At 42.8% G+C, this 27,040-nt stretch overlaps 1 long non-coding RNA gene across 2 annotated transcripts in view; it reads left to right on the plus strand.

The window, feature by feature from the left end:
• The window catches only part of LOC125634578 (uncharacterized), a 275,616-nt gene that overhangs the window by 53,303 nt on the left and 195,273 nt on the right, over positions 1-27,040 (plus strand). The window contains exon 1 of one of the 2 annotated variants that reach the window (XR_012667555.1): positions 4,730-5,054. The exons of the other annotated variant lie outside the window; for it this stretch is intronic. This is a non-coding gene — a long non-coding RNA (uncharacterized LOC125634578). Of the gene's footprint in view, positions 1-4,729; positions 5,055-27,040 lie in introns of those variants that run through there. 2 annotated transcript variants of the gene reach the window in all.

Raw genomic sequence — 27,040 nt, forward strand, 5'->3', positions numbered from 1 at the left:
TATCTCTGATTTTCACACATTGTTTAATGATATTTCCTTGGGGTCACTTCTTTCTCCAGAAATTTGTTGGCTACTATGGTGCTGCCCAGATAAATGAACTTTTCTACTTTCTTGATGTTTCTCTGATTTTCACACATTGTTTAATGATATTTCCTTGAGGTCACTTCTTTCTCCAGAAATTTGTTGGCTAATATGGTGCTGCCCAGATAAATGAACTTTTCTACTTTCTTGATGTTTTTGCCATCTAATATGATGTTACTGCTTGATGTCTGGGTTTCAAGGATATTTGTTTTGGCATAACTGATTTTGAGCCCTGCTTGGCCTGCTGTTTTTGCCCAGGTATCTGTAGCTTTTCTTTAGCAATTTACTATATTAGTTGCTTTCCACTTGCAACCTGTAAATGGTTTGTTTTTTAAAACCAGTTAAAACTAATAGGTCAATAATATTCTGGAATTCACGCTCCTCTTGTTAATGGGAATTTTGCACATTCAGTGTGATGAAAATGTTACTTTTTTCTAGTATTACTATAGCTTAGTATGAATGATCAGAAGGGCCAATGGCTGCAAAATAATGAGTTGTTTTTCTGGTTGTTGTGCACCCATAGTGTCTTGAAGTTCAAGAATGCCTGAGCTGACAGATCCTTTAATGTGGGGTTTGCTCACATTCCATCTGAGACAAAAACAACTAAATCAGATTTTGGGCTGCTTCTATCCAGACTTCTTCAGCTCCTGTAAGGATCACCTAGGTGAGGGAAAGAGAATCAGAAAGTGTTTATGTGATTATGTCTGCTACAGAAACCACTTTCTTAGCAACAGCACATCCTGTTCTGGAGGCACAGCCAGTAGCAACCCCACAGTAAAAGTTGTAACCATACATCTCAGTTGTCCCTCGTCTTGAGGGACATCCCTCATTTTAGTCCCAAAGTGAACTCTGTTCCACACACATTTTGGGTCTCCTCACTTTTGTTATTCACAATTGTTTACATCAGAGATAACGAATCGTGAAACCGAGGCTCTACAAATAATTGTTTATACTGAAGGAAGGAATTCCACAGAATGTTAAGTTTCCTGCAGGAATATTTATTTGTTGGTCTCTCATTTTGGATCTTTGTGAGGGAGCTAACAAGCTAAATGAACTAACCAGAGACACCTGGCATAGGGAGAGAACTGCAAGCAGCTGGTTCTTGATAAAAGAGCTAAAGGAGGTTTTGAGGGAGCTGATTCTGGGAAGTCTACAGAGGAGTAAGCTCTCAGCAGGACAACTGCATACTAAACCCCAGGTGTATTACCCTCTAAGAACTCATAAAAAAGGAAAAGGACTAGACAAAGGAATCCTTTCGCTCTCCCAGGCCCTGAGGTTAGAGCCATCCGTGGAACAGATTTTTGAGACTCTGAGCTTTACTTTTGAGCTATTGGCTGAATAAACCCAGATCCCTGTAAGGATGGCAATTGGATAAGCAAGTGTGTGGAGTCTGTGTAAAACAGCCTGGAAGATGGAGAATAAAGGGCAGAGCAGAGGCATCCTGGCCACAAGCGGGCAGCTCATGTATCCACAGTCACACACTGCAGCTCACATTTAGAATTTGCTCGGTTGAGAGGTCTGGTTGTAATGTTCCCAAAAGAGCTGAAATTTAATTTTTTTTTAATTGTATGGATAACAAGGGAGATAAATGGAAAACGGTGTTCATCTACTAATCAGTAGGTCCAGCTAGTATTGAGGGAAATAGCAAATAAACCTACTGTAACACTGACATATATTTTTTGAAAAGTCATAGGAAAATAACCAGTAAGATATGATTAAAGAAAAGCAAATATACTACTGGTCTTCAAAATTGGAAAGGAGAGCTGTCCTGCCAGTTACTGCCTTAGAAGTGTAACTTCGAAGTTCTAGCATTAGGAAAGCAATGGAAGAAAGGTGCAAGTAATTTTTCCCCCCCCCAGAAGATAACAGTAAGTAGTTTGGACTTATCAAAAGATATTGTGCTAGACAAGTGTAATTGTTTTTGACACGAACAACATTAGTGGATGAAAGAAGTGGTAGATACAATATTCATAATTTAGATGTTAGTAAAACATTTGACAGTCTCTCTAAAACATTTGATTCAAATTGGCTTGAATATGAATACTGTCATGTGGATTGAAAACTATGTGACAGATAGAAAAGCAAGCTCATGATTATACAGCCCCACCTACATGCAAGTGTTGCTCTGTCACTATAAAGGGTGGATACTTACTTACTTAGGCCTTACTTAAAGGTAATACTGATCCTGTCCCTGTTTTTGCTATGCAGTTCCCTAGAAGCCTATTTCCATTGGAAGGGAAGAAGTTATTCGGGCCAGCAAGGATAAGGGAATGAGGAAAGTTAGTTGTTTCCTTCATTCATATTGCATCCTGCTTATGCTTTAGCTACACATTCCCATAGAATAGTGTGAAGGGGTGTCTACCTACATGGATAGTGAAAGGGTTAATGTGGACCTGAGGCTAACCCACCTGGCTGCACCCGAAGGGTGGGTCAGCCCTAATCCAAGATGAGTCCCAGCTGGGAGAGGAGCTGGGTGGTTAGAGAGAGGAAGTCTGGAGCAGAAGGGGGATGTAGGAAAAAACTCTGTAGTCACTCTATGATGAGGGCAAGTGGAGAGTCTGGGAGGGTCAAGGAGGAACCCAGGTAGAGAGCTGGCCCTGGGATCCTCTCCTAAGTAGCAAAGTCTGCCAGGGGGCCAGGAGATAAACAAAGCAGCCACCAGCGTGGAACAGGCTCTGGTAGTGAGCCCTGATAACAGGGCAGAATCTGGGCTTCCAGGGACAGAGCATTCCCTGTGATGCATTCCCCTGAGGAACTGAGAGCCCCTGGAGGACAGAAGTGAATTTATATTTGTACTTTTTTTTTGGGATTTTGTTGGGGTGGTTCCAGGCGAGAACCCCATGGGTCCTGGCCCTGAGATAAGGGTGAATTTAAAGAGGTTGTGGGCAGGGCCGTCCCTAGCAATTCTAGGGCATTATGCAGCCCCCCTGCGGGGGGTGGGGTGAGTCCCCAGGCATCTGGGGGGAGGGAGCAGGGGGGCTGGCCCGAGGCCTCCACGGGGGGGGCTTGATTGGGGGGGGGAGAGAGGAACCACCCCCAGCACTCACGGGTGGCGCGACTGGGGCCGGGTTGCTGCACTTCCCGCCACTGGTGAGTGCAGGCCCAGCCCTGCTGCAGTTCTCGGGAGTGGGGGGGCAGAGCAGGGGCTGGAGCAGGACGCAGCTGCACAGGCCACCAGGAAATGTGGTGCCCCAAATTTCCTGGTGCCCTACGCAGCTGCATACCTTGCATATGGGTAAGGACGGCCCTGGTTGTGGGAGAGGCCAGCTGACAGGCTGTGGTAAGAAGTCGTCCAGGGAGGCAGCAACAAAGAGTCTGACTGAACCGATTTGGGCTGCTGGTTATAGGGTCCTTAAACTGGAATTTAGTGTAGTGAGTAGGCCTGGGATTCCCAACCAGCCATTGTGTGGTAAACCCCTGACAAGGGGATCATAGAATCATAGAATATCAGGGTTGGAGGGGACCTCAAGAGGTCGTCTAGTCCAACCCCCTGCTCAAAGCAGGACCGATCCCTGACTAAATCATCCCAGCCAAGGCTTTGTCAAGCCTAACCTTAAAAACTTCTAGGGAAGGAGATCAGGATGACTGGGAGTCCTCAGCTGGGTGGGAGGACTATGGGGCCCAGAGTCAGGGCCGAAGACCTTTTGTAAGAATTGGGACTCTATTTGTTAGACTTTCTGTTACCCCAAAAGGGGTGGACTTCAGCATGAGCTGGTTGGAGGGCTAAGTCAAGAGAAGAGGGTGTGATGTTGTATGGAATATGTGGGACACTTTATGATATTTTTGGTACCAATATTATAAAATTGCAAGGAATCTGACCAGATATGCCATGTGAGGTATCTGTGAAAAGATTATGATTTGCCAAGTGTGATCTTGTTTATATGTTTGTATCACCTTATACAGTTAGATATGTGTGGTATATCTGTGTTTGTGTTTCTGGGTGACACCCTCAGACTGATTGGCATCAGCACTGCCTAACCTGTTTAATGGCCCATCAAGGGTCATCAACTGTACAATGAACTAATTGAAAGGAATTAGGGGATACACTTTATGAGTCATGAAGGCATGTGGTATGCTTATGGACAGAACTCTGAGCCTTTTCCATGCCATGTGCTCTAAAGCTTGTGTTTGGGGACACAGAAAGTATAAGCCACATGGGAAAAGAATATAAAAGGAAGCTGCATCATCTCCATTTTGTCTTCATTCCTGCTTCTTACCTCTGTTCAGAGCTTCAGTTTGTAGAAAAGTTACTCCAAAGGACTGAATGACCCATCCGAGCTGTGGATGTGTTCCAAAGGGACTTTCAAGCCAGCAAACTCACCAATACTGCTAAGAACCTTATATATGGACTTTGAAATCTCTGTATGTATCTGGGTGCTTTATCATTTAACAACTCTCTTCTTGTTCTGTCTTTTTTCTTTATAATAAACCTTTAGTTTTAGACACTAAAGAATTGGCTGGCAGCATGGTATTTTGGGTAAATCCAACCTAATATTGACCTGGCAATGTGGCTGGCCCTTGGGGGTCAGAAGAACATTTTGTATAGTGAGCAGAGTTTTTTAAATAACTGCTCACTAGACTGGACCTAGGTGCTGATTGGGAGCCAGAGACTGGAATGCAATAAGGGGGCGGTGTGATTTCTTTATTTAATTCCTTGATAATCAGTGTGGGAGATCAAAAGTACAGTTTGTGACTGGTTGGAGAGTCTAACTTCAGGTAAGCCACCAGTTTTGGGAGAATGTGCTCTTCTTTTGCAGCCTGCCCTGACTGTCATTTTCAGCGAGGGCTGCCCCAGGCACACCAGGTCACAGAGGGAGATCACTGCAGGTCCAGAGCACCAGTCAACAGGGGGCACTAAATGAGGAGAGCCTGCTACACCATATCCAGCTGTGAGAGGACAGCTGCTATGCCCACCCAGCAGAAAGGGGGCACTCCAACAGGGAGTTCACTCTTCCACAAGCAACTAAAGCAAGGTAAGGGACAAGTTTTTTCTTTTAATTGGTACCTTGACATGACTGTATTGTTTATGGCTGATGCTCCCTGCATGGGTGAACACTGCTTCTCAGAAGATGGTGAGGGAAGCCCCAGGCAGCCTATCACACAGGGTCAACAGATATTTACAGGCAGCTGCAGGAGATCCCACCTCTGCTTAGCTTGGTAAGGCCACAGGAGAGGCCTTAACTGTGGGTGACTGTAGAGAGACAAGTTGGGTGAGGTAATATCTTATTGGACCAACTTCTGTTAGAGAGAGAGACATGCTTTTGAGCTTACACAGAGCCGACCTTACAAAGAGCTCTGTGTAAGCGCAAAAGCTTGTGTCTCTCTCCCCAACAGAAGTTGGTACACTAAAAGATATTACCTCACCCTCCTTGTTTCTCTAATATCCTGGGTCCGACATGGCTATACCAACTCTGTGTATAACAAAGTGTGACCCTAGTCAATTTCAAATTGCTGTTGGTCTGGTCTGCTCTGCAAGAATGCCAGGAGATTATGCTGCTTTTAAGTTGTGCTGGAAGTTACATGGTGGAGGACAGAAATTGATGGCATGGGATCCACGGGCTTCCTGTGGCTCCCAATGTAAAGACATGAACTGAAGAGATGCAGCATCTTCAAACTCTCAAATGGGGAGAAATGCCTAAAGATTTTAAAGGCAATTTCTGCTCCTTAAGATTTTTCATTACTTCTCCCTCCATAGTTCCCTACCCCAAAGGACATTCCCACTGCCTGAATTCCTTTTCCTTCTACCTCCCTCTTTCAATAGACTTGTCCTTGGTCTGATATTCTCTCTTCCCTTCTTTGTCAGCCACCCTTAAGATTCCCTAAACCAATTTTCAGAAATGAGTTCCTAGAGTTCAGTTCCTAAAGCTCTATTCAGGGACTGATCCGACACCAGTGAATAAAGTCTGAGGTTTACAATTGACTTCGATGGGTTCAGGATCAAGCCAAAAGCAACCTGATTTTCAAAAATTCTGAGCCCCCATCAGCTCCGCCTGAGGCTGCTAAGATATTTTGTGGACTCTGAGCTCTTAAAAATGAGGCCACTTATTTAGACAGATGCCTAAATATGGATTTAAGAGCTGAATATTAATTAGCGGTCTAAATAAGTGCTTTTTATTTAATAATAAGTGCTTAAGGCTATTGCTTACAAGAAGTGGAAGCTTACAAGAAGTGGAAGGTTGGACATATGACCAGGGTAGAGTATAAAAATATTGCTCGGGCATGTAGGAATGTTATCAGGAGGGCCAAATCGCACCTGGAGCTGCAGCTAGCCAGAGATGTCAAGAGTAACAAGAAGGGTTTCTTCAGGTATGTTGGCAACAAGAAGAAAGCCAAGGAATGTGTGGGCCCCTTACTGAATGAGGGAGGCAAACTAGTGACAGAGGATGTGGAAAAAAGCTAATGTACTCAATGCTTTTTTTGCCTCTGTTTTCACTAACAAGGTCAGCTCCCAGACTGCTACGCTGGGCATCACAAAATGGGGAAGAGATGGCCAGCCCTCTGTGGAGATAGAGGTGGTTAGGGACTATTTAGAAAAGCTGGACGTGCACAAGTCCATGGGGCCGGACGAGTTGCATCCGAGAGTGCTGAAGGAACTGGCGGCTGTGATTGCAGAGCCATTGGCCATTATCTTTGAAAACTCGTGGCGAACCGGGGAAGTCCCGGATGACTGGAAAAAGGCTAATGTAGTGCCAATCTTTAAAAAAGGGAAGAAGGAGGATCCTGGGAACTACAGGCCAGTCAGCCTCACTTCAGTCCCTGGAAAAATCATGGAGCAGGTCCTCAAAGAATCAATCCTGAAGCACTTGCATGAGAGGAAAGTGATCAGGAACAGCCAGCATGGATTCACCAAGGGAAGGCCATGCCTGACTAATCTAATCGCCTTTTATGATGAGATTACTGGTTCTGTGGATGAAGGGAAAGCAGTGGATGTATTGTTTCTTGACTTTAGCAAAGCTTTTGACACGGTCTCCCACAGTATTCTTGTCAGCAAGTTAAGGAAGTATGGGCTGGATGAATGCACTACAAGGTGGGTAGAAAGCTGGCTAGATTGTCGGGCTCAACGGGTAGTGATCAATGGCTCCATATCTAGTTGGCAGCCGGTATCAAGTGGAGTACCCCAAGGGTCGGTCCTGGGGCCGGTTTTGTTCAATATCTTCATAAATGATCTGGAGGATGGTGTGGATTGCACTCTCAGCAAATTTGCGGATGATACTAAACTGGGAGGAGTGGTAGATACGCTGGAGGGGAGGGATAGGATACAGAAAGACCTAGACAAATTGGAGGATTGGGCCAAAAGAAATCTGATGAGGTTCAATAAGGATAAGTGCAGGGTCCTGCACTTAGGACGGAAGAACCCAATGCACAGCTACAGACTAGGGACCGAATGGCTAGGCAGCAGTTCTGCGGAAAAGGACCTAGGGGTGACAGTGGACGAGAAGCTGGATATGAGTCAGCAGTGTGCCCTTGTTGCCAAGAAGGCCAATGGCATTTTGGGATGTATAAGTAGGGGTATAGCGAGCAGATCAAGGGACGTGATCGTTCCCCTCTATTCGACATTGGTGAGGCCTCATCTGGAGTACTGTGTCCAGTTTTGGGCCCCACACTTCAAGAAGGATGTGGATAAATTGGAGAGAGTCCAGCGAAGGGCAACAAAAATGATTAGGGGACTGGAACACATGAGTTATGAGGAGAGGCTGAGGGAGCTGGGATTGTTTAGCCTGCAGAAGAGAAGAATGAGGGGGGATTTGACAGCTGCTTTCAACTACCTAAAAGGGGGTTCCAAAGAGGATGGCTCTAGACTGTTCTCAATTGTAGCAGATGACAGAACGAGGAGTAATGGTCTCAAGTTGCAGTGGGGGAGGTTTAGATTGGATATTAGGAAAAACTTTTTCACTAAGAGGGTGGTGAAACACTGGAATGCGTTACCTAGGGAGGTGGTAGAATCTCCTTCCTTAGAGGTTTTTAAGGTCAGGCTTGACAAAGCCCTGGCTGGGATGATTTAACTGGGAATTGGTCCTGCTTTGAGCAGGGGGTTGGACTAGATGACCTTCTGGGGTCCCTTCCAACCCTGATATTCTATGATTCTATGATTCTACTTATTCCTTACTTAATTATATATATATATATATATATATATATATATATATATATATATATATATATATATATATAATATTTTCATTCATTCATTCATACCAGTTCTGCATAGGGGTTTATAGTTACCAGCCTAGAGGTTGCTCGTGACAGGGTACTGGCCAGGTAACCTGTACACGAGAGTGGAGCCGAGTCCGTGTCAGATGCGCATCCGATGCTCCCGAAGGGTAGTGGCAGAACTGGAGACTCAAAGTTCTCAGTCCTTAGTGTCCATTTTTATAGGAATTTCTTCCTATGCCAGTCCGTGGAATTTGCTTTGTCATATTGTTAGTCATGACTGCTCCAGGACGGCTGTCAGGTGCTCATCAGCTTTCTTCATCCTTTGAATTGGTCGGGTGGATCCCAGTTTGCCCTCCGGTGGGGTTCTCTGGTTGTCTCCACCTGGCGTCTTCTTCGGCCAATCGATGTTAAATTCCTAGGCTGGCACTTCCCTGTTTATTCAAAACCCACCATTCATTCACATACATTCCTTACTTTAATAAAAAACACATTTCTCATTTCACCGAGTGTTGTTATTTTATTTGAGACTCCCTGTCTCTTGACATTCCTTCGGTATTGCCTTTCTTTTGTTATACAAAGGTGTTATTTATTTGAGACTCCCCGTTTTTTAACGTTCCTGATCCAAACTATAGAAGGTGGGAGTCTCTATGTGACATTTCTATGAGCGCCGCTCCAATTCGCGGTTCTTCATGGGTGTTACAAACAAGCATGTCAATCTCCATTACAAAGTGTCTGTTTGCAAAGTAGAGCCAATTGAACATAAAGTGAAGTTAGTTAAAAAGCATGTCAATCTCCATTACAATCAATGGAAAGCGCCAATACAGAGAAAGCAGAGTCAATTAAGCCGTTTAGTCTTACAAGCGTCAATCTTAATAACAAGTGAGAAAAGTATCAATTCAGAGTCAAATTGAGCAGTTTAGTTTTACAAGCGTCAATCTTAATAACAAGTGAGAAAGTATCAATTCAGAGTCAAATTGAGCAGTTTAGTTTTACAAGCGTCCATCTCTTCATAACAAGTGAGAGAAAGTATCAATTTAGAGAAAGCAAAGCCAATTGAGCGGTTTGCAAGGTACGGTTTGCAAGCTTTAATACAGAATTGTAAATCAATATTGCAGATTTACAATTATGTCAAATAGAAGAATTATAAATACAGATTTAATAAATATTATAAATCAATATTGCAGGTTTACAATTTCTTATGAACAGAATCACAAATATTGGAATATGCCTACACAGCTGCACATTCTATAGTTCTCGCTCTGTGGAGCTAAGAGCGTAGGTCTGTTCACATCCACTGGCTGCCTCCTACTGAGCTGTTCTGCTCCCCTTTTTAAGCTCATCCTCCAGCCCATGCATGCTTTGCAGGTGTGGCAGGGGGGTTTGCCTGGGTCCAAAGCGGTTCTTTAACTCTTCCTCTCCATTGAAAGGCTGATACACCCAGGGCCCTCCCTAGCTATTCTGGAGCCATACGCAGCCCCCTCGAAGGGCCCCAGGGCCTCTGACGGGGGGTGGGGCTGGCTTGGGGGTGGGGGGAACCACCCCCCAGGACTCACCGGTCACTGCACTTCCTGCCGCCGGTGAGTGCTGGCCCGGCCCCCTGCTGCAGAGTCCTCAGGGGGTGGAGTGGGGGCGGGGCTGGGGCAGAGCATGGGTGGGAAGAGGTGGGGCTGGGGCACAGTAGGGGTGGGGGCCCTGGGGAAGAGGTGGGGCAGGGGCAGGAGCAGTACGCAGCTGCGTAGGGCCCCAGGAAATCTGGGGTTTTTCCTGGTGCCCTGCGCAGCTGTGTACTTTGCGTATGGGTAGGGACGGACCGGGGTACGCCCCATTGTAAGCCCCAGCTAGAGAACGGTAACTCAAGGTGCAGTATCTTGTGCTTTTTCTTCTGGAGGTCCCCAGTTCAATCCCTGGTGAGTTGACTAAGATGACAGCCATCACATAAGCAAAACTGATCAAATCTGGGATAGAACACCACTGTGGATACTTCTAGCCTAGGAGAAATGTAATGTAACCTGGATTTGGTGTTTAGGTACTAAGGCCAAGAATTTCTTAGAAACCATGAAGTTCAGTCACTGTTTAGACATATGAGGATTGTATCAAATGATCTACCAAAAGACTAAAAAAATAAAAGATTCAGAAACATCTCATGACTTTACAGACCCACTTTCTCTTAGTTGCGAATAATCTAGGATTATTGCGACCAGACACACTAAATTACTTCTGTCATATACTTTCAAAGCTACTGTTGCAATAGCAAAACCTGCCAAGTGTTTTCTTTTCTTTTCTTTTTTTTTTTTCCCTTCAGGGCTTTACAAGCTGTGGAAATGATGAAACACCTAAAACAGTGTGAGAGAAAAGACACTATAGGATTATGCTAAGAAAGCTAAGAAAGGAGAGGCATACAATTATATATTACTGTCAGCACATGGAGTGTGATGGGACTATAATTTTATGTATGTTATTTGCACTGGTTGCCAGAGAAACTACACAAATTAAAAGGCAAAATGTTCCTGTCCTTATTGATCTTCTTAACAAACACTCACAAACAGCATCAGAGGTTATAATACTTGTTCTTCATTGAACTCATGTCTAGCAGTGTCATGCAGAACACTATCCATATCAGCTGGTATGTCCACAAAGCACTGTAGACCTCAGACTACAGGAAACATTCATTTATGCTGAGTGGAAAATGGAACACCTTAAGTACAGTAGTTGGGTACATTAATTTTTTTTTGTTTCATGTTTTCTTTTAAAAGCCCTATTTATGGAGATAGAAATGAGGAGAGAGGCTGCAAAGTTTGGGAAAGTTAGCCCTTTCCAATTTTAATGTTAGGAAGGTTATGATTAAGTGCCTCCTTGATGACCAGTAATACGCATCTTGCAGTATACAAGTATTGCATCATCAACAAAAGTTCTCATAGTTTGATTTAACCAAGGGTCATGGACACTGTGAATTTAGCAAGTCAGAGAACAGTGGGATTTTATTAATTAACTCTTAAGGGGGTGTCACATATTCCACAATAACTTTGGACTTGATTCTGATCTCCCACCATGCAAATCAGAATTAATTTCTTTTGAATTAAATGGAGCTGCACTGGTGTAAAAAACAGTTTGAGGAAGAGTAGTAGCTAATATCTTTCACCCAGAAGTCTCTCAAAGTGCTTTACATATTCTAAACTTTGTTGTTCTCCCAAATGAAGACAGAGCTCTGCCTGAATTGGAAAGCCTGCAAGTTCTCCCTGTGCTATCTATCAAGGTTCTTCTACTGGTGCCTATCACTGTAGTATCTGAGAACCGCCAAAAGGTTATAACACTGATATCTCACTCTCTTTCCAACAGACTTAGGTTTGGTTTTAGTTGTTATTGAAAAAAGAAGCATGGGAAGGCTGATGTGAGTAATGTTATTGTTGTGCGGAAAACTTGGGTGAAGAGGCAGGTTTGCATTTAGCTGGTTAGTGCTTATTCTTATTTCATTGCATGCAGTGCACTTTTTAAGCTACTAGTGAGCTCCTAGACTCCCTAGTGTTGTCTGACTCATGAAGATTCCGTCTTCCATTCTCCCCTTATTGGCTGACTGACTGTTTTATTTTTCCAGTGGAGAGTAGCTGTTGTAGGAGGCTGTGGTTGTAGGAATAGAAGGTTTGTTTCTCAGATAATTAGGACCAGTTCTATGCAGGGCATTGAAAATCATGGTATGTCCATATCTTGTCTAAGAACATTTAATGGGAATTTCAAGACAGAAAGCAATTGAAGTTTATTCAGGTTAGTCACTTCAAAGCAATTCAAACCCCTCGCGAAAAGTATGTTTCACTAGAAGTGAAAACGAAAATCACAAAGTGCAACTGGGAACAACAGTGGGATTTTTTGTTTTGTTTTTGTTCCACTCTTTAATGAAGCCACTGAAAAAAGAAAACTTTTCTCAGGTTTATTTTTGTGTGAAGAATTTTCTGGAATAAGATGAGGAAAAGAAGTGATAACTCCTTCCTGCGGCCTCCAGCTAACTTGTAATTAGTTTTTCTTAATATTTCAATTGTTGTTCTTCCTACTGAGGGCTGTTCAAGATATAACTTTATAAAATAAGGCTCCACTAATTCTTTTGTAGTCCCTTTGCAATGCCATAATTCATGCCCTCAAGTAATTCTATTGCTTGGAGGTTATTTCTGACAGTGTGAAAGTGTGAAACAAAACTTGTTTCTCTGTGTTTGAAGTCTAAATATTCAGAGTCATGGTTTCAAGTATCAGGGGGTAGCCGTATTATTCTGTATCCACAAAAATGACAAGGAGTCCGGTGGCACCTCAAAGACTAACAGATTTGAGCAAAAGCTTTTGTGGGTAAAAATCCCACTTCTTCAGATGCATGGAGTGAAAATTATAGATGCAGACATAAATATACTGACACATGAAAAGAAGGGAGTAACCTCACAAGTGGAGAACCAGTGTTGACAGGGCCAATTCGATCAGGGTGGATGTATCTACTCCCAACAATAGATGAGTAGGTGTCAATTCCAGGAGAGGCAAAGCTGCTTTTGTAATGAGCCAGCTACTCCCAGTCCCTATTCAAGTTCAAATTAATGGTGTTAAATTTGCAAATGAAATTTAGTTCTACTGTTTCTCTTTGAAGTCTGTTTCTGACGTTTTTTTGTTCAAGTATAGCTACTTTCAAATCTGTTATAGAATTTCCAGGAAGATGGAAGTGTTCTCCTACTGGCTTTTGTATGTTACCATTCCTGATGTCCGATTTGTGTCCATTTATTCTTTTACGTAGGGACTGTCCTGTTTGGCCAATGTACATGGCAGAGGGGCATTGCTGGCACATGATGGCATATATCACATTAGTAGACGTGCAGGTGAATGAGCCTCTGATGGTGTGGCTGATGTGGTTGAGTCCTCTGATGGTGTCGCTAGAGTAGATATGGGGACAGAGTAGGCAACAAAGTTTGCTACAGGGATTGGTTCCTGGATTAGTGTTTCTGTGGTGTTGTGTGTAATTGCTGGTGAGTATTTGTTTCAGGTTGTGGGGCTGTCTGTAAGCGAGGACTGGCCTTTCTCCCAAGTTCGGGTAGAGTGAGGGATCGTTTTCCAGGAGATCGTTGATAATGTGCTGGAGAGGTTTTAGCTGGGGGCTGTATGTGATGGCCAGTGGCGTTCTGTTATTTAACTTGTGGGGCCTGTCCTGTAGTAGGTGATTTCTGGGTACCCGTCTCGCACTGTCAATCTGTTTCCTCACTTCCCCAGGTGGGTATTGTAGTTTTAAGAATGCTTGATAAAGATCTTGTTGGTGTTTGTCTCTGTCCGAGGGATTGGAGCAAACTCGGTTCTATCTTAGGGCTTGGCTGTAGACGAGGGATCGTGTGGTGTGGTCAGGGTGAAAGCTGGAGGCATGCAGGTAGGTATAGCGGTCAGTAGGTTTCCGGTATAAGGCGGTGTTTATTTGACGATCATGGTTGTACATGTAATTCAGGCTCACAGGATATTTCCACCTGCCTGATGAAGTTTTGATGAAACCTAAAACTTAAATTTCTCTTCAACAGGTGGGTTCCCTTATCTTGGAAGAGTAGATAAGTGTACAGAATGTTATCTTCTGCCTTTTGCGGAACAAGGGAATAGAGTTGATTCCCCTCCCCCCCCATAAAATAATCTCCTTGCCATAAATCACTCAGAATAAGCCCTCCAAAATGATCTTAAAAATGAAACATGCTTCAGATTCAACTTTGTATAAAGTTGATGAGGGTTTTTTTAATACCTTTTCCAGTCAGAGGCCAACTAACACGATTATGGACAGTTCCAGGGATTAGCAGAATGGCTACTGCATTAAGGAAGCTTTTCATTTCAACCTAGTTCTGATTGACTTGGTGTAGAACAGTTGTCCTACATACAACTTGTTTCCCTCAATTCCATAGTATTGAAGGCATATAGTATTGGCCAGATGGAATTTATGCGGCAACAAGACAGCAAATATAGTGTAACCAGTAGCAGCATCTACTATGACAACATGAAATGAGTACTAGAGAAGAAACTGAACCAGAACCATAGATCTGACCCTCCCCAAACTTTGGGGAAATCAAAATGCAAACTTTGCCCCATGAGCCTGATATTTTCTGAATACAAAGCAAGGGTTTATTGCTGTAAAGTCACGTGTCTGAAATTCACTCTTTTTATATAGATCCTGTCCTCATTGAAATCATTGAAATCAATGGCAAATCTCACCATGATTTCAGTAGTGTGAGATCAGGGGTCTAACTAGCACCTCTTTAAAACTATGAGATGCTACGGGCTGGATCAAATTGTGATGTGAGTTACACTGACCTAAATCTAGTCATGAAGTCCATGAGTACTCTGGGAATATACCGGTGTCACTGGGGGTAGAATCTGCCCCAATAGTTACTTTGTAAGGAGAGGGGGAGAGGGGACTCAAACATCCGTGTGGGAACATTTTTCATGTTAAAAGTAATGTTGATAAACACAGGCAAAATGATGAAACAGAGGTGGAGATCCCCACCCCAGCTACAGCCTCTTTACCTGGATAAAAGAGTTGGAGCGGCATAAAGGGCCTCTTAAAGCCCTGATTCTGGCTGGGGAGGTTTCCCCAGCACAGGCAAATAATCTTGCCTTTCAAGGGCCACCTTACAAGCCCCGGAGAAGGGGGCATGCAGGGAGCAGGAGGGTGTGTGAAATGTATTGCCACAGCACATAGTGCTGCAGAGATTTTAGGCAGCACTTTGGAGCACTGGGCAATCCAGGGAGGCTGCTGTAATTTGGCCGTGCTCCTGGGCTGTCTGAAATACGTTGGGGGCCTTTCAAACCCTAAAAGCTGCTTGGATACAGGAGGGTGCAAAGGGGTGGCTTCAAGCCCAATCAGGCTCAGTCCCCGCTAACACTGGTGTTTCGAGTTCTGTGCTGCATTAAAGGTGCAGCCCAGAATCTCACCCAGAGTGTGCTAGGAATGCAGGATTGGGCCCTCTCTGTTAATTTTTTTTTTTTTTTGTAATGCACTGTGACTTGCAAAAGACCAGATTGATGTCAATGGCCAGTGCAATTGTACACTGAACTATTGGCAGAAGCAGCAACTGCAGTTATTAAGGTAATACTTGTATTTAGGTATAAAATATATTGTTAATTCACTTTCATTTTTAATATTTGCTATATCCAAAGTTATCTTCTAACCAGCAGTGTCATGCCTCACCAGTACTCCTGTGTATCTTCCCACTAATTAGAGATACCTTAAATATCTCATTGTCACAAAGTCAAATTGACCAAATTGTATAATTTTATTTCTTTAATTTATGATTTTATAGTAGTGTTTATTAGTAACTTTAAAAGTGTTATGGATTTATAACTAAACCTGGAATTATTTATTTAAAGCTTTATTAAAATAAAAATATTTTATACCACTTTTGTTTTTCTTTCCTGATTTGATGCTTGTTAGCTAATGCTAACACTGATTTGTGTTCAGACAAATGCTAAACTTTATTCATCCCACTCTACATATATTAAACCTTTGCTTATCTGTTGAGACTGTTAAAAACGCAGGAAATTTTTCATGAACACTTTTAAAACATTTTTTTAAAATTTCAGGGTTTTTTTACCAGCTGTAAACACACATAATAAAAAAGTTAAAAACATAATTAAGGTTGCAAAGTCAAGTACTCAGAAGTTAGGAATTGCCTAACATTAAGCATTTGCAGGATTGGTCCCTTACTTTGCTTACACTGTGTAATCTACTTTAGTACAGAACTGTCAAACCATGAGGTGCAATGTTGTACCTCTTTGGAGAACAGCCCTCCTCTTTACTGACAGACTTCCACATTGAAAGTGACGCTTCCCTAGAAGAGAATATTTTGCTAGATTTACTCAGTGTAATATTTTTCTGATTTGTGTGCTCGCATAAAGAACCATACATATAAATGTCTTTGATCCACATTGTTTAAAGGCTTTAAGGCTTTATTATTCAGAACATACATAACAGTGGACTGGATCCTGCTGCCTTTTCCTTGCATAGGCCAGATAAATGAGCCTCCTGCAATTTTGTAGCCTGAGAATTGATTCAAACCAGAACTCTTGTACTTAGGAAGAGATGGTCTGTATCCAACAGGTTTTGTGAACTTTCTTGACTAAAAGATCATACCCAGGTACCACAGAAGTCAATAGCAGGCTCTCATTTGTTTCATCGGTACTAACGATCAAGCCTCTAAGGCTCTAAGCAGATAATCATGTAAGAGCAAAACATGCTTCATTTGCAATTGTTGCTTTCAGATATAATCAGTGTTGAGCTTGGTGTTCTGTTCTTCACATACACCCTCCTACCATTCCTGCAAATTCCCTGCATGAGGAGCTCACATTAGAAACAAATAGAATTTATCTGGGTAGAAGGATCAAGCTCTTAGTCATTATAGGAGTTTACTGAGACTTTACCTATTCTAGATCATGTCCATCAGTGTTGTGACAGGATGGTATTTGTACAGTCTGGTCAGCACATGGGAGCTGAGAGCATGCTTGTGAGCAGAATCTCTAGAGAATTTAGCTGTCAAACCAGATCTCTAATAAAGCATATCTCTATTAGAGCATGTGATTTTTTTGGGGGGTGAGTCTTATAACTTGGCCAGTTTTCACAGGGATGGCAAAAGGCACATACCTGACACCCAGACAATTCCCCTGCCAAATTTTAAGTCCTTGTTTCGAAGCATAGAGCTTCTCAACAAAAGGGTTGTAAGAATTTTTTTTAACATGGTCGAAAAAAGCATTTTTCCCTAATCTCAATCTTGGAAATAGCAGAATTGTTTTAGTTGAAATTCACACCCCTGTGGCAAAAAAACAAAACAAACAACCAAAAACAGTCTGATGTAAACACCTGACATGGAAATTTTCAGTCCAAATGGCTAAAGTCTGACAAAATGTTAAGCAATGTTAAGCAATTGGAAAAAAGGGTCTTATTCTGAGAAGTATTAAGCAATCATAACTATAGGCGGTACTATCTGCTCCGCCTAAAACGTTCTGGGAGTAAACAGTTGGGGCAGATTTTCATGCCTTATCATTTGTGCACACAAATACCCAATTTTCACTTATTTGCATGAACAAGTAGGGTCTGTATGTAAATTCTAACATTAGCACACCTAGTTGATAGTGTGAAAAAATTGTGACCGTTTTTATGTGCCTGAGTGGCACCAACTCCTGGTGTGTGTAGCTTGTGTTTTTGTGCATGCAACTCACTCATATGTGCTTTTGAAAAAAATTAACCAATTTTTTAATATTTGTCTCCCAGAGACCTGTGAGGTTGTCTTTGCAGCTATTTATATATTTGTGCTGTGATGTGAAGAAAATGACAGTTAAAGGGGAAGATGAGAGGGTTGGTGACTATGGCACCAAATGTACAGGGAGAAGATGCCTTGTTTCTTGCAGCAGTCATTTCTGTATTCCTTTTTATACATTTATGAAAAAGATGGCATAGAACCAATTAGTTTTCTGCTCACAAATAATGAGTCTTTTGGAGGAAATTGTCTTTCTTGGGAAAATATTCACATAGCTGGGAGTTCTGCCGCTCTTCAGTTTGCATTCAAGGGTTCACCAGCAGAGGGCAACCTGAAGCTTTGTATCGATGTACACTGAAGTAAAAACTACTGAACACTGTCTTCTTTTATTCCCAGTTCATATGCCTTGAAACTATGTGCTGTTATGAGGACGTGTTAGTGATATTTTTTTAATGTACTCAGTTTTAAAAAGTTAGATGATTTGTATGATGCCATAAATATGCACACTGTCTTTCCAAATGCTGAACAAGACACAATACCTGCTCCAAAGAGCTGATGCCAGAAAACAGATTAAAAATGAATCAAAGGGCACAGGTCAGCTGCTTTATCGAAGGAAGTCACCCTTCCTTAGAGGGCTTGCAGTTTAAAGCTCTGATCCTCCAATGAGCTCTGTGTGAATGGACCCCCCTGCTGAAGTCCCCACAGACAGACACAAGGATCTACCTGCACAGAGCTCATTGTGGGGTTGCGGCCAATGGATCAGGACTCTCCAGTCCACATGAGGAATTCACAGTGGGAGACCTACATCTCAGGGGCTACAGGATTGATTACAAGTATGACACAAAGAGGAGAGAGACAGGAAAATAGAGAAGGTAGTCACTCTTTTAGAAGTAAATACCCTATGAAAAATCACATTCCTAGTTAAGTTGTCACTTTGGCCCCTAGCTGTGTTTGTTTCGTATTGGAAGCTGAAAGGCTAGAACCAGTCATAAAACACTGAAACTCTGAATTTCTTCTTGAACGGAACTGAAATGTCTGGGTAAAAATATCTAAGTATCTGTGGCAGGGGAATAGAGAAGATTACTTACCAGGTCCTTTCTAACTCTCACTTCTGTAACTACACTTATGTTTCCTTAAGTTTGAGGGGAGTTTCTGATTTGTTTGCTGAAAGCACATGGCCAGACCAGAGAGCTCAGGCCCCAGACTACCCACTGTGTTGAATACATGTGAGGGCACTTCTCTGACCAGGTCTCCACCTTCCCCTCTTCTCATGTTCAGGGGGAGAGAGAGAGAGAGGAATGGACTGGCAGTGTTAGGAAAACTCCAATAATACAGGCAGAATTGGTGAAGGGAGAAGCAGTGGTGTGGATCACAAACGGGGCAAGGACAGTTGTTACTGAGCAACATTAGGGGAGACAGGAGAGATGGGCAGGATCCCAGTGGGAGGAAAGGGCACTTACCAAGATCACAGGAGATGGAAGGATGTGGACAGATTAGGAAGAGAGGGTGAGAGATGGGAGCAGAAAATATTACTTGGAAACTTTGGGGGTAGTTCTGTGTGACTAGCAGCTATGGTGTGAGATGAGAATTTAGGAGAGAGAGAACAAGAAAAGGGAGTAGGAGTGTGGAGAATGGGGAGTTGGATCAAGGAACGATGCCCTTGTTATGAAGGCAGAATAGGAGAAAAGGACAGAGGAGAAATATAGACAATGAGCACAAAACAAAGAAGAGATGAAAGGAAGAGAGACGTGGTTAAAGTCCATCCTGCTGGAAACCACGCAGCCATGGACAAGACGATGGGCTTGTGGTTGTGTCCTAGTTCAGCCCTTAGGAGGTCTGGGTTCAGTTCCTGGCTCTGCCGGTGACTTCCTGAGTGAGTCACTCTCTCTACCTCAGTTAGCCATCTGTAAATGGGGGTAGCAATACTTCTCCTTTCTTACTATTTAGACTGTAAGCTCTTCTGCCTCTTGTGTGTACAGTGCCTCGCATAATGGGTCCCTGATTTTGGCTGGGACATCTAAGGGTATGTCTACTGTGAAGGGACAAGGCCAGATGGCTATAGAAAAGTAGTGGGAGATAGATATATTAGCTCCAGGCTAAACAAATCCCTGGTACCAGGTTAAGTGAAATGGAAGCTGCTCCAGGTCAATTAAGACACCTGGAGCCAATTAAGAACTTTCCAGAGGGCAGGAAGAATGCTAGGTTGATTGGGACACCTGAAGCCAATCAGGGGCTGGCTGAAACTAGTTAAAAGCCTCCCAGTCAGTCAGGTGGGGTGCATGTCAGGAGCTGTGGGAGGAAGTTGTGCTGTCGGAGAGTCTGACAGTAGTACTGAGTAGTACACACAATATCAGGCACAAGGAAGGAGGCCCTGAGGTAAGGGTGAATTGGAGCTTGAGGAAGTGAGGGCTGCTGTGGGGGAAGTAGCCCAGGGAATTGTACATGTCATGTTTCTAAAAGTCAGCTACCATAGCTAATACTATTAGGGTCCCTGGGCTGGAGCCCGGAGTAGAGGGTGGGCCCAGGCTTTCCCCCCCCCCCCATCTTTGCCCCCTGATTAATTACTGAGACTGGGAGACAACAGAGACTGTGCAAGGAAGGATAACTTCTCCTCACCTCCCTTGCTGGCTTATGATGAAAATGGCTCAGCAGACTGTGACCCTTGTCTCTAGAGAAAGAAGGGTTAGGTGGAGGGTCACAGTGAGCCTCTGAGGCTAGTGAAATCCGCCAGGAAACGCGGGACCCACGGACGCAAGGACAGAGCTTTGTCACACTACGCACCAATTAAACTCTTGCGGCTGGCCTGGGTCAGTAGATTTGGGCTCCAGCCTGAGCCTAAATGTTTACATAGCAATTTTGCAGCCCCACGAGCCCAAGCCAGCCGACCCAGGGCAACTGCGAATGTTTAATTGCTGCATAGACATGCAGTAAGTGTTACTGTAATAAAAATAAATAATAAAAAGGCACTGCCCCAAAAAGAGCCAATTCAGGCTTTGGGGTTGGCCAGATTGCAGAATCTGTATTAGGAAAACTGAGAAAAAAGGAAGAGGGAAGTGTGGCATTTTTTATGGCATTAGAATGGTTCTGGCTTACACCAATTTTTTATTGCATAAATACTTATCATATTGAGCATGCTGCTCTGTTATCTGATGCCCTCCCATTTGTAGCTCTTTACAAATGTCTTTGGAGATGTAACTTATTAACTAAAATCTGATTTCCAGTGTGTCTTACCATACGTGAGCATTCTGTACACAGACAAAAGAGTCACTCAGCCATACAATGGCAAGTCAGAAATGAGAAGCCACCGGGGATTTCACTCCGTGAAATGTAGCAGTTAGGGTGAAATTCTTGTTGTATTAGAATAACTGGTCAAGCTAAGTAAATTACTTTACAGCTTCAGGAAGCTTTTAATGTCCGTTTTAAAATTTAATTTCCATACTATTGCCTTTGGTGTTGATTTGATCTGAGATTCGATAGGATTATTATACCAGGAAACACCAAGTGACTGCTGATAAGAAGTTGTGTTGCCTTTGTAGTTGGCAGTAGCGACTGGCTGCAAAGAAATTGGCTTATGCGTAGGGGGCAGATCCCTGAGAATTTGTGTTTTCTGGATAGAGGCAGAAAAGACTGAAGGAATTAGACTCCAGAAGAAATTAGATTTAAAGTGCAGTCCAGCATGTTTTATAAAAATCTCTCCGTGGGTTTTTTTAACCTATGGGCTAGATTGCCATTGCACTTACTTGGCTGTGCAAGAGGGTGAGGGGAAGTATTGCCCCTGCCCCATCCCTTCCTCTGGGAAGATTGTAAAGTTGTTACAACCATCCCGAGCATTATGGCCCAACTGAGGGTAGAAAGTACTAGAAATCTCGCAGCAGCCTTGTTTCTTGAGATTTCCAGCCCAGTTTTACAGACCCAAGTAGACAACTGTGCAATCTAATGATATGAACGTTTGGATGCTTATCCAAACCCTCTGAGGACTGTCTTTCCCTGATTAAGGAGAATTGTCTGAGACACTCTCACTATCTACAGATCATAGGAATTAATTAGTGACTAAGATTTCATGACTCTAAAACTGAAAAACAGCATAACATTACATGCCGTGAATTGCATTCTGAGAGAAAGTGAAACTCTTTTTGGGATATCTGCCCTGATCACTCATGGGAGTAGTCCCGTTGGCTTCAAGTGTGGGAAGTGGTATTGAGGACTGGGCCCATAATCAAGTGTTGAACTTGTGATCACATGGCTATATTCGCATGTGATCACAATGCGGCAGAAGAAAAATGCCGCTTTTAACAATCTTAATTGAAATGAACTAGCACAGAAACAGTTTCCTTACCTTGTCAAATCTTTTTTCAACTTACTCTTTTTTTAGTAGTTTACATTTAGCACCGTATTATACTGTATTTGCTTGGTTTTTTGCTTTTTTGGGGGGTCTCTACTGCTACCTGACTGAGTACTCCCAGTTTCAAATGAGGTGTGTGGTTGACTGGTCAGTTTGTAACTCTGGTGTTCATAATTCTGAGGTTCTACTGTATTTCCATTGGCCTGGTGGGTTCTGTCTTTAGATCATTCTTACACCCCTCCCATGTAAAGATGCGCTTCAACACTAGGTGACCAGACAGCAAATGTGAAAAATCGGGAGGAGGGTGGGGGAGTAATAGGAGCCTATATAAGAAAAAGACCCCAAAATCGGGACAGTCCCTATAAAATTGGGACATCTGGTCACCCTATTCAACACTATTATTGTTAAAAATAGAACTTCACAATAAATCTTTCATAAAACCAGTCTCTTCCTCTGCACATCTTAACATGTTGCTTTTTTGCATTGGAGCCGTAATAAACTCCTGCCAGAATTTCCACTGGCAACTTGGCTGTATCTCTACTGCCAGCTTTCTAACAACAGTCTCAGATGTTATCCCAGTATCTTGTGATGACTCATTTGCGCAGGACTACTTGAAATTCTCCCAGCTTCAGCCCTCTGGGTCAACTACAGAGGAGTAAATTACATTTCCCAGAATATCAATATCAGGTTAAAAGACGGCTAATTATTGATTTCATGTCCTGACTTGATGCTGGGACTTCAAATGTTTACAAAATGTCTACTCAGTAGCAGTCATTGCATTATGGAAAGTAAGTGGTATGTAATTTATAGCAAATATAAATTAATGAGACGAAGAACCCAGAGTATTTATGCAAATTAAAGAAGTCCCAGGATAAGGTTTTCCTACTCATGCAGGTTTAGTTAAAATTAACAAATCTATCAGATTTTTTATTCGTTTTGGAGTATTCTTAATATCCATTACAGTCTACTAAGTATGCTGATTCGCAGTTGGACTAGATATAGTTTACATCAATTAAAATGTCTGTTATATATATTTTAGTTGCATTTCTATCAGCTACTGAATTTTAAGCAGATTTGTTTATGACCGACAAAAGTTGGAAGGCCCATGATCACTCAATTATATTTTGGAGCTGCTAGACAAAAGGAGATCAAATAAATGAATTCTCTGGTTGCACTGGTGGCAGTTTTAGTTAGAATATTAAGATTCTTGCAGTCAAAAAAGCAGCATAATTCATTTTGGAGACAGCACAACTCATGAGTCTACCAATCTTCATCTTGTCCCCTACTTTGAGTATTGGTTGGCTCTCGGTGCTTGCCCCACATTAACCACATTCTAAGCTGCCCTCTTCTTCTGAAAATTGTTTTGTAAGGGAATTGGATGGGTGTTGGATGAATTAGGCCACGCTTTAACCAACATCTTATTGATCAAACCGCAGAGTATCTTTTAAATAATGGTCTATAGGCCAGGGAGAGGGTTTAGAGGATCCACTCTGCAATGATACTGCATTAACCCTTTTCCGAGAGTATCCCCCCACTCCCATGGCGTACAGCAAGCTGCCCGCTGTCCCACACAGGAGTCTCCTGCCTCTGTTCCCTTTTGCAGCCCTCCAAAATTCTGCTTTGTCCCCCTGAACTGGAAAATCTGGTTCTGCTGCACATGGAGCCTTCAGCACCTGCAGAGATGGAGGACAGGATTCTCCCCTAAAGTGAGTTTTTACTATTTTGTGGGCCCTTCCATTCTCCCATTTCTGTTGACTTCAGTGGGAACTGGATAAGGCTCCCGTGTGCAGTTCTCCCATTCATTGTCCTGATTTAGCCTTGGATAATTCAAGACTTCTTCAAACCACTTGAGCACAGGCGGAAATGTCAGCCTACCTAAACTTCACCCTCTGGGACTGTTAAATAAAAATTCTTCCTTTAACTCCCCAAATCAGTCCCAATCATAGAATAGAAAAAGAACATAAAACTAAAGAGAAATTGCAGGAGTGAGTCTGATCACATCCCAGAGGGGACTGAATAGTGTTTCTTTTCTAAGGTTCAACATGAATATAAAAACAATCGCTGTGTCATGTTCTCACATGTCATGTGCTAGTTGATTTATTGCAGTGTCTTGAGAGGGCAGTGGAAGAAAGCCATGATTCCTACCAGAAGTTCAATCTCAGCCACCAGATAGTTATTTGTTTTTTCATTTTCTTAGGTGTTTTTGGTATTATGTTTTGCCTGGCATTTTCAGAGAGCGTGAATTAGTGGAGCTCTCAGACTGAGCTCTCACACGAACTTAATAAAAATCCATGTTCTGAAGAGAGCTGTTTGCTTATGGTTATTTTCTAGAGATGGGCCTGAGCTGTAACCCAGATCCAAACACCCAAAAGTTTGGGGGGTGATTGTCATACCTATCTGAATCTGAATTTTACAAGTGGCCCCATCATTAAAATGAGCAAAGGCAAAACCTTGGTTCCAAACTCCCACACTCTTGGGTATATGTACCTGCATTTTTTGGCTTGAAACCTAAAGTTGATATTATCTTAACTTTGCCTGCAAGTTACAGGGAAACATTCTGGACATTGCACAGTAAAGTTAACTCCATACCTACGTCCCAGTCCATCTGAAAAAAATCTGTTGGCTCCACAAGCTCTGGAACATTAAGGGTCTTGGCTTTTTGTCAGGTTAATGATTTGGAGGGAAAGTTGGCTTGTGGAAGAGCCACTAAAGTCCTGTGTTGTATTATTTAAATATAGAACTTGTAGATGTTGCTAGATTAATGTTTTCTGCTCCATTACAGTTAATATGTGGGTTTCACCAGTTTTTGTGGGGGGACTTAGCTATGTGTCAGGGAAGTGGTCAACTCAGAAAAGGTCTACCATAGGGACTTTATACTCCCTGTGACAGGCTGTGTAAACTCCTTATGGTAGTCTGGTCCCCTTTTAGACTGTACAGCCTGTGGGAGCTGCTGTATCTTCTCTGCAGATAAACAGCCATCCCAACCCTATCCCCAGCCAGGATGATACTCTTTTTAAAGTGCACCCAAAGCATGCATGAATGCACTCAGATTAGGAGATATTTAGGCGCAGTCTGATGTGTAGGACTTTGGCTAGGAATAAAACACCATTGCCTAATGTAACAGGAGAATTCATATAAGTGAAACAGGCATCCTTTTGACACAGTTGGAGGTACTTGTGTCAGGCCTTATATAAACTAAATTTACGACAGATCCCATAGCTGTAATGCAGACAGTAAATAGTAGGGTATTGCTTTCCAGAGTCAGACTGAGGAAGGGTTAGGACTAAGGGAAATGTTTTGCTTTCAGTTGGATCAGAGAGTTCAGCTGAAGTGCAGTTATCCATTCTCCAAGATACCAGCTGGAAATGACCTGATTTGAGCTTCCTGAAATTATTTCAGCCAGTCAGGAAGTCAGAATAAATACTCCTGTGACTCCAATAATATGTCTTGTCCTTTGTGACCTAACCCACTCAGCCAGGTTAAATGTGAATGGCGAAGCCTTTTAAAAAAATTTTCAGTTATCCAGACAAAGCAAATAATATTAATACTTCCATAATGTTTCTCTAGACCGTTCAGGAGCACATGCATTTTAGTGAACCTGTGGGCTGGACATATAATTTATGCTCAAACTGGACTTCGAGAACTTGTGCCTTTCAAATCAGTTATTTTTCTTTGTAGCCAGGAAGTGCTCTGATGTTATCATGTAGTTAATAAGCATCAGAATTCCTGCTAAGACTGAATAATTGGTAGAGATGTTGCCACAGATATACAGTTTGAAATAATAATAGATATTTATGATACTTTGTGTGCATTATATGCAGTATCTTCTGGAGACCTGAATGTTGATGCCTAAATGGGTTCATTAAGCTAGCAACCACCAGTCGGTGGACTGAAGTTGTCTCCTTGGCCTTTTAGACAAAACAGTATATTGTGGTTCGGCACAGCTGTCTTTATCATTGTGAGAGTCTGAAGAGACATGTTACATTAGGGTCAAAAATAATCAGGCCACTCCTTGGTTGAACTCAATCAACAAGTAGTTTGTGATTTGCAATAAGGAACCAAGAGTGGATCCCTGCCAGGATTCTCTGAAATCAGGCAATCAACTGCGTTGTCCATGATGCTTATTGTCAAACATAGGAACTGGTTACAATGTGGCCCATTGTCTTTCAAGTCCTCTAAATCCTGCTAAAATCAGAAAGAGGAGCTCTCACTTTAAACACTCCTGGGTCCTGAGGGTTCCTGGAGACTCTCACGAATGCATAATTCTGCATGTTCCACCATCTTGGAGGGAAGAACCCTCATGGCTTCTTTAGAAGCTTTCACATAATAATAATTGGTCCATTGTGCCTTCTCTCAGAGGCTCTCAAAGTGCTTCCTACACATTACTGGATGTGGCCGCATAACAGCCCTGGCAGATAGGCCAATATTGTCTCCATTTTACAGATGGATTCAATGAGGACAAATGCAGAGTCCTGCACCTAGGACAGAAGAATCCCATGCATTGCTACAGACTAGGGACCTAGTGGCTAGGCAGCAGTTCTGCAGAAAAGGACCTAGGGGTTACAGTGGATGAGAAGCTGGATATGAGTCAACAGTGTGCCCTTGTTGCCAAGAAGGCTAACAGCATTTTGGGCTGTATAAGTGGGAGCAGTGCCAGCAGATTGAGGGACGTGATCATTCCCCTCTATTTGGCATTGGTGAGGCCTCATCTGGAGTACTGTGTCCAGTTTTGGGCCCCACACTACAAGAAGGATGTGGAAAAATTGCAAAGAGTCCAGCAGAAGGCAACAAAAATGATTAGGGGGCTGGAGCACATGATTTACGAGGAGAGGCTGAGGGAACTGGGATTATTTAGTCTGTGGAAGAGAAGAATGAGGGGGGATTTGATAGCTGCTTTCAACTACCTGAAAGGGGGTTCCAAAGAGGATGGATCTAGACTGTTCTCAGTGGTAGTAGATGTTGGAGGGGTGATCTCTGGTAAGCTTATTAGCATGTGTATAGGCACTTTTATTGGTTTTGAATGTGTTTTCTCTGTAGTGCTTTAACCTTAAGAATAAAATATGTTTGCTTAGAAGAATTGTGTGGTAGCTTAACTGAGGCTAGTTATGCTGTTGTTAGTCTCTGAAGAGAAAGCAAGCAGGTCTGCTGAAGAAGTCTGTCTTTTGCTGGGAATAACACAGTGAAGGCAGGGAACTGTTCAGCTTGGAGTCACCCTGGTCAG

This window comes from Caretta caretta, chromosome 3, assembly GCF_965140235.1.
Source record: "Caretta caretta isolate rCarCar2 chromosome 3, rCarCar1.hap1, whole genome shotgun sequence".
In the NCBI taxonomy this organism is placed as follows: Eukaryota; Metazoa; Chordata; order Testudines; family Cheloniidae; genus Caretta; species Caretta caretta.